At 39.2% G+C, this 10,863-nt stretch overlaps 1 non-coding gene across 1 annotated transcript; it reads left to right on the top strand.

Moving 5' to 3' along the window:
• Nucleotides 1-7,995: 7,995 nt before the first annotated feature.
• LOC125463449 (U6 spliceosomal RNA) lies at nucleotides 7,996-8,101 on the top strand. The gene has a single exon (XR_007249823.1). It is a non-coding gene; the product is annotated as a U6 spliceosomal RNA (small nuclear RNA).
• The last annotated feature ends 2,762 nt before the right edge of the window (nucleotides 8,102-10,863 follow it).

Below are 10,863 nucleotides of genomic sequence, written 5' to 3'. Positions count from 1 at the left end.
TGAGTTAAAGCTAATACAAGTAAGACACAGACTTTTCATTCTCCATCCTTTGAAGATATAATGAAACAAGATGACATTAGGGAATGGTATCTCTCATGATTAAATTAAATGAGCAGCCATTCGCAGATTGCCAATTATCTAGGATATTTGGCCACGCAAGCACAGATGCCATTTGCTGAAAAGTTCAAAGTTATCCCTCAGTCTCTCTCTATCCAATGTCAAACTGACCAGATTAAATAGAAAGGAATGGCTTGATTCATTGATCTTGTCATAGGCTTTGAATGACCTATTTGATAGGCCCCCATTCAGCTTAATACCAAAAGTGAAACCAGAGTGAGTTGAAACAATGCATGCTTCTGCCTGTGTTACAGTGCCTGAATTAGCCAGATTGTAATTTTTTTATTTAAAAATGCAATATTTTATAAATTGTGTTGTCACAAACTTCTCCTCCCCACCATCTCAGAAACCTGGAAGCTAACTGTAGCTACGCAAATCTGACTGAAGTCAGTGAACTTGGTGTAAACTGCATATCAAATCTGCAGTGCTCTGCTCTCTTTGGCTTAGCATGACGTAATATGGTGTATTTACTGATTTAGTTATTGAGGGAACTACACTTTCATTTGATATTCAGCAATGAATTTATTTTGACAATGCAATAAGAAAAAAGAACATGAATTTATGTAGACAAACTGCAATTTGCAAGAGCTCTTATTGGATGATTTGAAGAATGCCCCTCTCCACAGTAGCATCACATCATAGTATTTTTCCTTTAAGTATATAATAGATTTATAGAACATCTTCATGTACCAAATTGCTGCAACAATATAAATAAGTCAAGTAATCATAATTCATGACATAGTTATGGATAATTGTTAAAACAAAATAAAAAATGAAAGATTTGCACAATTATGATCATTTTAGCATGCAAATTATTGCAGAACTCCTTAATTGACAGCATAGAAATTATGCTGTTCAGCACCCTGCGTTTTGTTAATGTTCATTGGTCATATTTGGAATTCATTCAGTTTTCATTCATTTACATACCATGTATAAATTTGAATAGGGAATTTGGTTTCCAAGCTGCAGAGTTAATAGACTACTGAGAATATTAAAACATCAATACCACTGTATTCTCATTACAGCTGTAGGCTTTAAAATATTTGCTGTTGGAACTTGTTGATATCCTATGGCAATGAACAATCAGGGTCAAGCTTAAAACAACAACTTTAATTTACGTAGCACTCTGAACATAGTAAAATATCACAGTGTTACCAAACAAAATTCAGCTCAGGAAGACGTTCGAACAGATAACCATGAATTTGTTGAAAATAGGTTTTAAAGAGCATCTTAGAGGATGACAGAGAGGTTAAGAGAGGCAAAGAGATCTAGGAAGGAAATTAGCTTAGAGCCTAGGTAAGTGAAGGTAGTGATGAAATGATTTAAATGTACAAAAAGTGATAAGGCAAGGGATACAGTGACCTGTAGGTTGTAGAATTTGATGTTCAAGAGATAGATATGGAATAAATTGTGCAGGGTTTTGCAACGAAGGATAAGATTTTTAATATATTCTAGCTAAACATTGTAAATTGTAAAATATTACTGTAGGTGTATTAATTCTGTTGAATTTTTTTTGTTTTTTTTACATTTGGCCTGCTGCAGTATTTTACTGGGTACTGCGTGATTTTATTTACACTGTCATTATTTGTGCCCCTTTTGCGAACATCACCTTTTTAACGAACAGAAGTGACCAACACGAGCTCAGTGTCCTATTCATGGATGATGCTGGTCAGCACACACTATGCAAGCAACTGGTGTGAAGCTTGGTATCAGGGTGGCTAATCAGACATTGGAGATGCTCTCTGACTTTGGTTCACTTGCTTAATGCCCCTGTTCAGCATAAATTCAATGAGGCTCACGCTGACTTGTGACTGATAAGACCGTGGAGACTGACATCATCTCATTGCCATCTGCTAGGGATTCAGACACAGCCCACACCTTCACCTAAATAAAATCCCTGTTCAATGCAAAATTAGACCTTCTTTGGCAGTTGTATCAATTCATTTATTTGTTGGCATACAGCTCTCCCATTAGAGGAAAGGATTTATGTTTATAATAAATGGTTTATTTTGTGTTATTTTATTTAATATAGACAAAAGAAGTTTGTACATACATTGCAACGTTTGCATAAAAATGAAGACAGCTAATTAGCTGCGGCATCCTGATGGTTGGGACACCATTGGCAATCAGTGTCCCTTTCCCATGCTGGATAAAATGGAGCTCCTTTTATCAAATCTATTTCTTGCATTCTAGAGGCAAGATGAAAAACGTCAACTTCTTGTCTACCTTTTAGCAATGTTTAAGTTCAGTATTGCTAAGCATTTTTTTTTAGTTTTGAGAAAGGAGCTGGTGAAAATCTCTCTAATTTTGGTGAGTAACATGAGAAAGAAGCAACTTCCCATTCTGATGATTGGACCCACGTATTGATATTGATGGTGTGGCTGGTGGAATAGTAAGGGTTTGATAATCAGTGTGTTCCTACTCCTCACAGCTGTAACATCAGCAATGGCCATCTCCAACAAGGGAAAATAAAGCATCTACCCATATTCAACAGCATTATCAATGCTGAATGCCCTATCATTAATACCTTAGGAGTTATTATTGCTCAGAAGGCAAATTGAACTATCCGTGCATAAAATAAGTCAGAGGCTACAAATTCCAAAGTGAGTAACTCACTGCCTGACTACCGCATACAACACACAAGACAAGAGTGTGCTGGAATCCTCCTCATTAGCCTGGATGATTGTAGCTCATGTAATTATCAAGAAGAATTCCAGGGCGATGCAGTCCACTTGTATGGTAGAGCATTCACTTCCTGAACAATTATTCTCTCTAGCACCAGCACACAGTGGCAGCATATCTACAGGTTGCACTTTGTGAGGTTTCTTATTGCCATACTTTGACCTGCACAACTTAGAAGAACAGTGGCAGCAGTTGCATTGGAATGTCACCAGCTGCAAGTTCTCCTGCAGGGCATGCATCATCTCGATTTGGAATTCTGTTACTGTGTTACGGACCAGACTAAAACTCCTCAAAACATGTCAAGGACAGAGCCTAGACCCTAACTTTTTCTTATTTTAAAGGGAAGTGCAAGGCATTGCAATCTGGATGCAATTCAATTGATCAAGCCATCAGACTTGAAGCACAATTTATTTGTACACTATAGTTAAAATGCAGACAAAATGAAAAAAAAGAATTGGCTTAACAGTAATTCTATAGAAATACTTACAAAAAGCTACTCATTGACTGTTACAATAGAGTAACATCGCCTAAACACACTCTTGGCAAAGGTAAATTCAGTAAAATAGATTGTCTCACATGCGATTCCAGTAGCAAGAAGAGAATCCCAGGGGTTAGCTGTAACAGACTGAGAAATAAGAACTTCCACATGTAGTTTCAAGACCTCAGCAAATGCTACTGATAGCTAAAACTAAAAATCCTGATTCTGTGGGAGCTTGATCTACATTCATGCTGCTTCTATTGTTCCAACTTAAAAAAAACCCAAGGCCTCACAAGCTGCTTACTTTATCGGCTTTGAGCAGTCCACTTGCTACTTCTATCTCAATCTTTCTTCATAAAATAAATTCAGGACAAATTATACCTCTTAAAGCCATAGTATCATCAAAATTGTACTACCCCTTGGTCAAGCTGCAGAATTAGGGTGCTTTTCAATAGTTAATAATTTTGGCATGACTAAGCAAAGGCAGGGTTCCATCAAAGTATGTTTACTTGTGGTTAGTTGTGAAAAGCCTAATGGTTAAATCAAAAGTTGGTTATATAGCAGTTTTATGGCTCAGACTAATGTAAACTTAGGCTCCCATATGTAAAAATGTTTTTGAAGTGGATACAACTTTTGTTCAAAGACCCAGCTATGTTCTAAAACGATTCAGTTTTGTAACTTGTATTTGAAAATATGCATCGCCTCTGTGTATTAATTTGTGTGCCATTATTAATATTAACTTGTTTTCAGCACTAGCAGATTTTGTTGAGTCACAGTTCTCATTCTTCAAGGATATTGATAGACTTTGGAGAATTCTTAAACTCATCATTTGGGATATATCAAGGAATGATACTAGATATTCTACACAGATTAGTTCATTGTTATCAGTGTCACCTAATCTTGGGAAAGATCTGTAGCATCATTAAGCTAAGCAACACAAGCTGTTATAAAAGGGACAATCTGAGAGAATAAACATTTAGATTGATTCTTTAAAAACTCAGTCTATAATTGATGTCAGTCTTACAATTAACTTGTGCCCTACATCCTTAGAAATCTCCCTCCTTCACAGGAGCGATCCATTCGTAAGTTCCATGGAAGAAACCCAAAAATGGTGCAAATGGCTCTTAAACACTTACTCCAAAATTTCAATGAAGCTTATGGATATGTTAAAGGACTTCCTCAGGACTGCACTCTGGCATCCGAGATGGTTTTGATCTCATCTGTTCCAGAAGTTCTGAAGACCGATTAATCCAAAAAGGGAACAAACAGGTTACTGCTTTTAATCACGTAGATCACGCTGTTCAAACATAAACTACATAGAAGATACTTAGTTCAAGAACTTATTTATAAGGAAACCACAATAAAAATATTACAGTTGTACAATTATACAATGCAGAGGAGGCCATTCATGACAGAGGTCTTTATGATATCCCTACCCAATTAATATCACATCCCTGCACTTTTTCCATAGCCCTGTAATTATTTTCTTTCAAGGATATATACAATTCTCTTCTTCTTTATGTCACTATTGAATCTGCTTCCACCACCCTTGCAGGCAATCCCTTTCACAATTTAATGCATTTTTTAAATGAAAAGTTTCCCAAAAGTGCCCCTGGTACTTTAGCCAATCTCCTGAAACAGTGTTGTCTTGTCACTGCATTTTCTGTCACTGCAAACAGTATATTTTTTATTTACTCTATCAACACTGTTTATGTTTTTGAACACCTCTGTCAAATATCCTCTCAACTTTTCTCTGCTCTAAGGAGAACAGTTCCTGCATCTCAACATGACTGAAGTCCCTGAAGCTTGGAACCTCTGTTATATATCTCCAAAGTACCTGCTCCTAGGCCTTAGTGTCCTTTCCTGAAGTGAGATGACTACAATTTAACACAACACTTCAGCTGTAGTCTATGTAATATTTTACATAGGTTTAGCATGACTTCTGTGCTCTTACAGTCTACTCCACTAGTAATAAATCTACTGATTCCATATGTTCTTGAACAACCTCCACAACTTGCTCTGACACCTTCAAAAATTTGTGCACAGCATCCTCAGGTCTTTCTGTTACTTACCTTAAAATTGTACTTTTTGGCTTATTTTGACGCTCTTCATTCTTCTGATCAGTTGTGATTGATTGATTTATTGTTGCCACATGTGCTAAGATACAATGAAATGTGTTGTCTTGTGTGCTTTATATGCAGAACGTACCATACACAGTGCATCAGGGTAGCAGAACAGAGTGCAGAATAGTGTAATAGCCGCAGAGAAGGTACAAAGAGAGAGATCAGAATTAACATTTGAGAGATCCGTCGAAAAGTCTGTTAACATTGGGGAGGAAGCTTTTCTTGAATCTGTTAGTACAAGTATTCAAACGTTTATATGTTCTGTCTGGTCGAAAGAGTGGAAGAGAGTATAACTGGGTGGGAGGAGTGTTTGATTATGTTAGTTGCTTTCCTGAGGCAGTGGGAAATATAGATGGAGTCTGATGGAAGGCTGGCCTGTGTTCACTACTCTCTGTAGTTTCTTGTTGTCTTGGGCAAAACAGTTGGCATACTGTGCTGTAATGCATTCAGGTAGGATGTTTTCTATGGTGTATCTATAAAAACTGATAAGAGTCCTTGTGGACAAGCCAAACTTTCTTTGCAGGAAAGTAGAGAGGTTGCTGCGCTTTCTTGACTGTTGTGTCGACGTGGGTGGACCAGGACAGATTGTTGGTGATCATCACTCCCATAAACTTGACACTCTCACCCATCTCCACCTCAGCACCATTTATACAGACAGGGGCATACCCTCCACTCCACTTCTCAAAGTCAATGACCAGCTCGTTCGTTTTGATGACATTGATGGAGAGATTATTGTCTTTACACCATGCCACTAAGCACTCAGTCTTTTTTCCTGTAGCCTGTCTTGTCATTGTTTGAGATCCAACCTACAGCGATGGTGTCGTCAGCAAATACTCTACATTTCATTTCTTCTACATGTGCCTACTCCCTTCACAGATCTATCCATATTTTCTTAAAATCTGTTTATAATATCCGAATGCTTTTGTGCTTTTCTGTATTTTGTATCATCTGTAAGCTATGAAATTATGCCGACCATACCAAACACAGCTCATTTATATGTATCAAAAGGAACAGTGATTGGACTATTTACCTGTAAACTCCTGCATTATTGCTTAGCAAACATTCGCTGTCTGTCTTCTTCCCAACCGCACTACCAGCCATTTAATATTGCTGTCTATTTTCTATTCCTTACTCAGTTTTGTAACCACGCTGCCATTCTCTCTTTATTCCTATCAGCTTTACTTTTACTTCAAGTATACTATTCAGCTCCAAGCAAATGGCACTTGAGTGGCCATATCCACATCATTTGCCAAATTCCATTTGGTTTTAACAACTAGTAGCAACTAATTTTATCTCGAATTACTGGGCTGAATCTTACCAGAAATTAGCTCAGTGTCAGTTATTTTGAGTTTCACGAAGGGTTTCTCTACCCATGTTTCAGTGAGCGTTCGCATGCATGTCAACCTAAACTTGCCTTATGAACTTTGAGCCATGCCCTTCTGGTGCCCCATTTAACCAAAGCTAATCCAATCTCCCACTCACTGTATCCCAGCAGGTGGATAAATAAGAGCATGCATTTTAGTGGGATGTGATTAAGTAATAGTAAAGTGATTGGTGATTCAGTAGTAGAATTCTCGTCTGCCACGCAGGAGGCCCTGGTTTATTTCCTGTCCAGTGCATGGCCGTCCTTTCCTTCCATATGGCCGCACTGTTTCTCAGGTGGCTCAGTGGTTAGCACTGCTGCCTCACAGCGCCAGGGACCCAGGTTCGATTCCAGGCTTGGGTGACTGTCTGTGTGGGTTTCTGCGAGAGCTCTGGTTTCCTCCCACAGTCCAAACATATGTAGGTTGGATGGATTGGCCATGCTAAAAGAATGCCTTATAATGTCCAGGGATGTGTGAGTTAGTCTTGGCAAACATGGGGATGGGGTGGGTTGTTGGGTGTGGGTGGATTGCTATTCGGAAGGTTGGTGCAGACTAAATGGACCATATGGCCTCTTTCTGCACTGCAGGGTTTCTATGATAGTAAGCAATAATCGACATTAATGGGCCTCTCACCCTTTACTAGCAAGAAACTCGTCTTGACATCCAGTTGTTGGCTGGGAAGCATGACTTTCCACTCTCCACATCAAGAACGGCCTCGCTCAACTTCTCACCCAATTTCTCCAAATTGCTCACATTGTTCAGAGCCTCGGAAGATCCTGCTTGTATTCTCTAAAGTCTTCCCTCCAGCTATCTGACCTGCGGTTGTTAGGCTTATCCCTGAAAAAAAAAGGATTTACTGTCCTCCAATTCTCTGGCACCACCCCCTCGCTAAGGAAGACTGGAATACTGTTGACTTATTATTGTCCTACCAGATTGCCAAATTTTTTAAAAAGTGTACAAATTCTCTATCCAAATATCATGCTTACTAAATTCTACTTCCCTGATTTTGGCAGTCAGGCTAATTTCATCTCCCCAGTAAGACGTTGAGGCTGTGAGAATCATCAGCTCCACTGTTTATTGCCAGGCTCAAAGAAAATCATACCAGCTGTTTTGAACCCCAATCAGCTTGCCAGGCTTCTGAAACTGCCGCTATGTTATAAAGTTTATCCATTTTTGTGTATTAATCTCAGTTTCTAATCCAACTAAAATAGTTGCTTTTAATACAGAATTTACGCTTACTTCGGCTGCATGTGAACTAAAATCAGAGCGATACAGAGAAGATTAACATGGGCCTGCACAAGGATGGCACACAGATTTGTGAAGTATTCTGTAGTGATTATAATGAGGTCAGCCAGGTGGACCTCATAGAATCTGAGTTCCCTGATTGTGGCCGTTGATCAGGGAGCCCTGGCTGACAAATAAAACAAGAGTATCAGAGATTCTGTATCAGTGATAATGGGAACTGCAGATGCTGCAGAATCATCTGTCCAGCATCTGTCCATCTTCCCTGGACTGACCTATCCCCTCCCTACCTTCCCACCTATAATCTCCTCTCTACCTATCTTGTTTTCTCTCCATCTTCAGTCCGCCTCCCCCTCTCTCCCTATTTATTCCAGTTCCTTCTCCCCATCCCCCTCTCTGATGAAGGGTCTTGGTCCGAAACATCAGCTTTTGTGCTCCTGAGATGCTGCTTGGCCTGCTGTGTTCATCCAGCTCCACACTTTGTTATCAGAGATTCTGTTCAGTCTGAGGGCTTGCTATGAGAAGCAGTGTCAAGTCCAATGCATGTATAAATAAAAGATGACTTGGTGATAAGATACCAGCCTCTGTGGGGTTATTTTATGTTCTATGAAGGCCCCACTTGTGGTGCCCTGATAAGGTCCCTGCCCCAGGACCAGGAGGCCTGGGTTCAAGTCCCATCTGCTCCAGAGGTGTGTAATAACATTTCTGAACAAGTTGATGAGAAAAATAAGTTAAGTAAAAAAATACATTTGATCTTTATATAGAAATATAAGTTCTTGATTGAAACCATTTAGGGTTTGGGAGGGATGTAGTGTTGAGGCAGCAAATACATCAGGCATAATCTCATCAGAACAAGGTAAAAGGGTTGAATGGCCTCTTCCTAATCTGTATTCTCAATACATATAACACTTTTAGCTTTGTGTGTGTGTTCAATGTTTTTATTGCTAACTTATTGTATATTGTTGTAATATGAATAGGCAATTGAATATACTGTATCTTCGCTGCATTTCCTATGCTTTCTATTATTCCTAATCGTGTAACAAAGCACAAAATTGCCTGGGAGATATTTATTTACATTTGTAACTGTCAGCAGTGAGGCCATAGGTTTAGATGTCTGTTTACTTTAAATGAGTGACCTATTTACAGTAAAACCAGAAAATGCTAGAAATACTCAGCATCTATGAAGAGACAAATTAACTTTTTTAATGGAGTTAACATCAACAAGTCAACTGTCATTTTAGATTTTCTGGGTCTGCAATATTTTTGCTTTGACTTTGATTTTGCTTAAATCTTGAGAAAGGGAAATGGAGAACAACTGATTATTATTGCAACTGATAACTAATCAGTTCACCCATGTAGGTAATGGCAGCCCAATTCTGTGAGCACATATTCCAGCTTTGAAGCACAGTCACTGACTCTGTTGTGCAAAAAGCCTATTATTTTCCACTTAGTTAATTAGAATGATTGAACAATAAAGAGGTTCTCTGCAACTGTAGCTTCCTACTAGGAGAATGGGACCCAGAATAGACTCCATGTACATGCAACATATTTAAAGACTATTAGCTCAAAACAGCCGTATGCAACTTGGATTTACTCAACTATTATCCATGTGATCTGTTTTAAAAATGTCTGCATATAATTGGATAATTTAAAATGGTTCTAATTAAGATTTAAATGACAAAATCCTTCTCTGGACCCCATTTCCAAGTTCATTCTTTATTACCATCTAATGAGAGTATTTATTATTTTCATGTTTAGAGCCATCTCGCTTACTTTAATCTCAAGTCTAATTATTTTCAACCAACTCCAGCTTAGGCTACAGGTTGTTTAATGAGATCCTCAGGCATATACTGCAATTAAAGCCTCTGTGTCTTAAATTTTTTTTCCAGTAGCTATGTCATGTAAATGCCACAATGCGCTGCACCATCCACCCCCAAAAGCCCCTATAGCTTTAAGTATAGCAACTGAGAGTCTGTCTCAAATCTGAGACCTTATCCCTGTGTTTGCAATAATCGACTGTAACCTTGTTTCAAACAATATCTTGGTGTATGTTGATGCAACTCCTTCATAATTTTCACTAATTTAGTGAGATTATTTCTTATTTGTGAATAAGCTGTCCAAGGAAAGGAGGACCGCTCTAGCCACTCTCATTCATTCAAGGGAGGTCCTATAATGTGGCCATTCTGCCTTCCTGTGATCTATATGTAGGAGAATAGGGATGATTGAGAATCACTGACTTATATCATTGACTTCTGTCTTCGTTTATATATTTTTTAATCAGCACGTTCAGTTTTGTTATTTCACACCTCTCGAGTAGTCGGGATTTGAACCATGGCTTCATTTCTGAAAGGCAGCAACACTACTGTATCATAATGTTAGAGATAATGGGAACTGCAGATGCTGGAGAATCCAAGATAATAAAATGTGAGGCTGGATGAACACAGCAGGACAAGCAGCATCTCAGGAGCACAAAAGCTAACGTTTCGGGCCTAGACCCTTCATCAGAGAGGGGGATGGGGTGAGGGTTCTGGAATAAATAGGGAGAGAGGGGGAGGCGGACCGAAGATGGAGAGAAAAGAAGATAGATGGAGAGAGTATAGGTGGGGAGGTAGGGAGGGGATAGGTTAGTCCAGGGAAGACGGACAGGTCAAGGAGCTGGGATGAGGTTAGTAGGTAGATGGGGGTGTGGCTTGGGGTGGGAGGAAGGGATGGGTGAGAGGAAGAACAGGTTAGGGAGGCAGAGACAGGTTGGACTGGTTTTGGGATGCAGTGGGTTGGGGGGGAAGAGCTGGGCTGGTTGTGTGGTGCAGTGGGGGGAGGGGACGAACTGGGCTGGTTTAGGGATGCGGTGGGGGAA

Source organism: Stegostoma tigrinum, chromosome 25 (assembly GCF_030684315.1).
Source record: "Stegostoma tigrinum isolate sSteTig4 chromosome 25, sSteTig4.hap1, whole genome shotgun sequence".
Classification (NCBI taxonomy): domain Eukaryota; kingdom Metazoa; phylum Chordata; class Chondrichthyes; order Orectolobiformes; family Stegostomatidae; genus Stegostoma; species Stegostoma tigrinum.
Note: the sequence above shows the minus strand (reverse complement) of the source record. Positions and strands in the feature narration are given on the sequence as shown.